The following is a 6,218-nucleotide window of genomic DNA, read 5'->3' on the forward strand; positions in this document are numbered from 1 at the left end:
TTGTGGTATATTCCTAAGATGGGATGCTACTTAGCAATAAAAGGGAAAAAACTATTGATATGATCAACAGCATGGATAAGCCTCAGAAACATGCTGAGTGAAAGACAATGAGCCCTGGTGGCACAGGGGTTAAGCGTTTGGCTGCTAACCAAAAGGTCAGTGGTTTCGAACCCAACAGCCACTCCGAAGAAGGATGTGCCAGTCTGCTTCCATAAAGATTACAGCATTAGAAAACTTGTGAAGCAGTTCTACTCTGTCCTACAAAGTTGCTATGAGTCTGAATCAATTCGAAGGCAATGGATTTTGGTTTGGTACTCTATAGTTACAGAAAGCAGATTATTGGCTGCCAGGGAACAACAAGTGTTTGAAGTGAATCGACCCCAAATAAAATGAAACAGAAACCCTTCAATCATCATGTTGTTTTTTGAAGCAGTATAAAGAAAAGAAAGCACAGTTCTTACATTTATGACTCAGATAACACAGATCACCATTTGTAACTCGTAACGAACATGGGAGATTACCCATTTCTGTCGTGTTGATTCCAACTCACAGTGACCCTACAGGGCAGAGTAGAACTGTCCCATAGGGTTTCCAAGGCTGTAATCTTTATGGAAGCAGACTGCCACATTTTTCTCCCAAGGAGCAGCTAGTCAGTTCAAACCACTGACCTTTAGGTTAGTAGTCAAGTGCTTAACCACTGTACCACCAGGGCTCCTTGTAGTAATGATTACATATATCAAAATGCATTGCACTGTGCCCTTAAAGAAGCCTTGGTGGCGCAGTGGTTAAGTGTTCTGCTGCTAACCAAAAGGTCAGCACTTTGAACCCACCAGCCATTCGTTGGAAACCCTATGGGGCAGTTCTACCCTGTCCTGTAGGGTGGCTATGAGTCGGAATCAACTGGATGGCAAGGGGTTTGGTTTTTGGTTCGTGCACTTAAAATAGGTAGTTTTTTTAATGTGTAAATTAAATTATGCCTCAATAACATTGAAAAATGGGGTAAAAAAGAAAAACTGCATTTATGCCACGGACCATTTGACCAATGAGGCATACGAAGCAATCAGCAAGGTACAAAAAAACCCAGAAAAGTCACTGTTATCAAGTTGACTTTGACTCATAGTGACCCTGTAGGACAGAGTAGAACTGCCCTATAGGGTTTCCAAGGCTGTAATCTTTACGGAAACAAACAGCCACATCTTTCTCCCTTGGTGGGCTCTAACTACCAACCTTTCCGTTAGCAGGCTAGGGCTTTAATCACTGCAACTCCAGGGCTCCAAAGTACCAAAATCTGACTCATAGCTTTCTCTTCAACACATTGCATATATGGGAGAAACAGTCCTTCCTCAAGTCAGGACGCACTTTGGAGAAATGGGGAATTTTCTCTTCTTCTTAAAAAAGTAGCCTACTTACAAAATAATTTGATATAAAAAGTGCAAGTTCTGTGTAAACCCAACCTTCCAGAGGCCACCACTGGTCAGGGATGGCGCCTCCAGGTTATTTCTAAGCCTAGTCTAACGTTTATTATTAGGTTAACCGATTTAACATACCCAACATTATTTAATAATTATCTATTTACAAATACGGAGCCCTGGTGGCACAGTGGTTAAGAGCTCAGGCTGCTAACCAAAAGGTCAGCAGTTTGAACCCACCAGCTGCTCCTTGGAAACCCTGTGGGGCAGTCCTCCTCTGTCCTATAGGGCCGCTATGACTCAGAATCGATTTGACAGCAATGAATTTGGTTTTTCGGCTTATTTACAAACACAGAATCACATTGACATACTTGGATTTTCAACTTTTTTTTTTTCCACAAAACAATATATTTTGCATATCTTTCCACACTCGCATCTTCTTTTACTTTTGGTATGGTTCCATGCAACCATTATTTAACTGGTTCCTTTTTGATGGGCAATTTGTTGCTATTTCTTATTACTGGAAACTGTAATAGACATTCTTGTAATTACCTGGCATGAGTATTTTTATAGGATGAATTCCTTGAAGTTTCTCGGCCAAGTTGCATGGTCAAAAGGCGTAAACAGTTTTCAGGGAGGGGAAACTTCATCCCTTTCTGTTGCTCTGGCTGCAGGATATGTGTGTGGGGGACAGTGACATGTTCTCAGGGATTCAGGTTCTTATGTTTTTCTCAGTCCTAAACCAAAAACCCAAGCCCACTGCCATCAAGTCAATTGCAATACATAGCAACCTTATAGGACAGAGTAGAACTGTCCCCATAGGGTTTCTAAGATCACACAGTGGTTAAGCACTTAGCTGCTAACCAAAAGGTCAGCAGTTGGAACACACTATCTGCTCTGCGGAAGAAAGATGTGGCAATCCATGTCGGTAAAGATTTACAGCTTTGGAAACCCTCTGGAGCAATTCTACTCTGCCCTGCAGGGTTGCTATGAGTTGAAATGCACTCAGTGGCAGCGAGGTTTAATCTTTACAGAAGGAGCCCTGGTGTCACAGTGGTTAAAGCACTCAGCTGCTAACTGAAAAGTTGGTGGCTGGTGGTTCAAACCCCCCACCCACACCACAGGAGAAAGATGGGGCAGTTTGCTTCTGTAAAGATTACAGCCTTGGAAACCCTATGGGGCAGTTCTACTCTGTCCTAAAGGGTCACTATGAGTTGGAATTGACTTGACAGCAATGGGTTTTTTTTGGTTTTAATCTTGTGGAAAGAGATTGCCACATCTTTCTCTCGGAGTGACTGGTAGGTTCAAAACGAAGACCTTTTGGTTGGCAGCTGAGTGCTTAACCAGGGTTTCTTGTTGTTGTTGTTTTTTTTCATTAGATGAGATTTTTAGTTACAAGACATAAAAACCAGCTATGACTGATTTAGCAAACAGCTTTTTGCTGAAATGATCCTGTGTCCTTCAGGAGATCGCTGCAGAGTTTTGTCATAGTTAAAAAAAAGTAGTATCATATGTGTGTAAATTTTTGTATGAGAAATTAACTTGAGCTGTAAACTTTCGCCTAAAGGACAATAAAGAAAAAAAAGATCATCTTTGCTGATTCATGAAAGTAATAATTATTTTTTTTATTCTTTATACTGCTTCAAAATACAACCTGATGATTGGAGGGTTTCTGTTTCATTTTATTTGGGGATTTACTTCAGACACTTGTTAGCTGCCATCGAGTCAACTGACTCCTCTATGTACAACTGAACAAAATGCTGCCCGGGCCTGCGCCATCCCCACGGTCAGCTGGGGATTGGACCGTTGTATTTCATTGGCTGGTTTTTCGGAAGTAGATGGCCAGGCCTTTCTTCTTAGTCCATCTTACGTTGGAAGTTCTGCTGAAACCCGTTCAGCATCACAGCTGGTGCCTGTGCATGAGGATCGTTGGTCAGGAAGAGAATTCTACCACTGAATCGCCTCCTTTTTCAGGTACAGTTGGCGAACAGGAAATTGTCTTTCTAACTGAAATACATACCTGTGTTAGGTGTGGCTCGAAAAACCATTGGCACGATAATAACTACCTTTGGAGAGAGCTTCTCCCAGTCTTCTTTTTGGTGAACAACATTCTAGGCCTGGGAGGTAATTAGGGAAGAGAGGATTGCTGTCTTTTTGTTTTTAAAAATTATGTAATGACTCAAACATACAGAAAAATAGAGAAAACAGAACTCTCTCAATTTGTAATTTATTTCTTTTTCCTTTTCTAAATACAAGAACAATGTAATGTAGAAATTCAACATAGGCATGTCGTCATCGTATAGAGCTTTTCACGTGCATCCCTCCCGGAGCGGTAGCTAGGAAAGGGATAATCACTACCTAAAAAAAATGATGAAATAATGGAAACATACAGAAAAATAGAGAAAGCAACATGTTTTTCTCCTATTTTTAATGACATTTATTCTTTCTTTTCTAAATACAAGAGAGACCCAAATGAAGAATCCATTGCCTGTGAGTTGATTCTGACTCACAGCAACCCTATAGGACAGAGTAGAACCGCCCCATAGGGTTTCCAAGGCTGTAATCTTTATGGAAGCAGAGTGCTGCATCTTCCTCCCGAAGAATAGCTGGTGGGTTTGAACTGCCCACCTTTCAGTTAGCAGCTGAGCACTTAACCACTGTGTCACCAGGGCTCCTTACAAGAGAAATACAATGTAGAAATTCAGTGCATAAATATAGAAAACACAGAAGAGCATATGAGGAAAAAACATGCTTCATCTCGCATTCCAGTCTTTTCTGTCCATTCTTTATTTCTTTTTATCAAATGTTTATTTTTCTGTTTTTTTCTTTGGTGAATCTTTTTTTAAAATTTTTTTTACGCTCTAAGTGAAAGTTTACAAATCAAGTCAGTCTGTCATACAAAAAATTATATGCACTTTGTTATATATACTCCTAGTTGCTCTCCCCTTAATGAGACAGCACGCTTCTTCTCTCCACCCTCTATTTCTGTGTCCATTCAGCCAGCTTCTGTCTCCCTCTGCCTTCTCCTCTCCCCTCCAGACAGGAGCTGCCTGCATAGTCTCATGTGTCTACTTGATGCAAGAAGCTCACTCCTCACCAGTATCATTTTTTTTCCAGGGATCTAGTCTAATCCCTGTCTGAGGAGTTGGCTTTGGGAATGGTTCCTGTGTTGGGCTAAAAGAAGGTCTGGGGACCATGACTTCCGGGGTCCTTCTAGTCTCAGTCAGACCATTAAGTGTGGTCTTTTTATGAGACTTTGAGGTCTGCATCCCACTGCTCTCCTGCTCCCTCAGGGGTTCTCTGTTGTGCTCCCTGTCAGAGCAGTCATTGGATGTAGCCGGGCACCATCTAGTTCTTCTGGTCTCTCCGTGAATCTTTTTAATGACTGTGTTTTGGTAAACTTTTTTATTTGAAATAGAATAAATTTACTCAGTATATTTTTGTTTTATCTTAGTGCGTGTTTATATATATATTTCGTATATTTAATGCATTAATAGAATGAATATTAATACACATATTTTCTGGTTTTCCTTAATGTTTAATAACCGTGCTTTTTTGGTAAACTTTTATTGAAATATAACATACAGTGTAAAGTGCTTAAATCTTAAGTGTACAGTGTAATGATTCTTTTACTGAATAAGTGTTGTTACTTGCTGTTGAGTCTGTTCCAATTCGTGACATCCACATGTACAACAGAACGAAGCATTGGCTGGTCATGTGTCATCTTCCCAGTGGCGTTCGTTGTTGTAGTCACCGTGCATTCTGAGTGCCTCCCAATCTAGGGGGCTCATTGTCCAGCACTACATTGGGCAGTATTTTGTTATGACTCACAGGGTTTTCATTGGCTAATTTCCAGAAGTAGATCACCAGGCCCTTCTTCCTAGTCTGGCTTAGTGTAGCAGTTCCACAGAAATCCGTCCATCATGGCTTACCCTGCTGGTATTTGAGATACTGTTGACGTAGCTTCCAGCATCACAGTAACACACAAACTACCACAGTACTGCAAATTGACAGATGGGTTTACTAATAAATACATCCATGTTAACCACTTTGCAGGTTGAGATACAGAACATTTGCAAGACTCAGAAATCCCACTCGTATCCTTCTGCAGTGTATACCCTCCAAATGTAACCACTATTCTGATTTCTCTCATCTTCTGTCTGTTTTTGAACTCGGTATGTTTGGCATCACACAGCATATACTTCATGTTGTTGTCGTTAGGTGCTGTTGAGTCGACTCCAACTCATGGTGACCTTATGTATAAAAGAAGGAAACATTGCCCAGTCCTGTGCCATCCTCACAATCGTTGCTATGTGTGAGCCCACTGTTGCAGCCACTGTGTCAATCCATCTCATTGAGAGTCTCTCTCTTTTACACTGACCCTCTACTTTACCAAGCATGATGTCCTTCTCCAGGGACTGGTCTCTTCTGATAATGCGTCCAAAGTAAGCGAGATGAAGTCTCGCCATCCTTGCTTCTAAGGACCATTCTGGCTGTATTTCTTCCAAGACAGATATGTTCGTTCTTTGGCAGTCCATGCTATATTCAATATTGTTTGCCAACACCACAAATATACTTCATGTTTAAAGAAAAATATTCTATCCTGTTACAAATATTGCTTTGTAACCTGCTTTTCCTGCTTAGTATCAGCTCATGGACATTTTACGATTATAATCTGCAATAAAATCATGATTTTAAATTGGTGCACTGTTTGTAGTTTTTTTTTTTTTTTTTTTGTAGTACACGCTGAAGTACACTTAAATAATTATTCTCCTGTTTTCATTCATGAGGGAAGAGGAGCTCAGAGTC

The sequence above is a fragment of the Loxodonta africana genome, chromosome 19 (assembly GCF_030014295.1).
Source record: "Loxodonta africana isolate mLoxAfr1 chromosome 19, mLoxAfr1.hap2, whole genome shotgun sequence".
Lineage (NCBI taxonomy): Eukaryota > Metazoa > Chordata > Mammalia > Proboscidea > Elephantidae > Loxodonta > Loxodonta africana.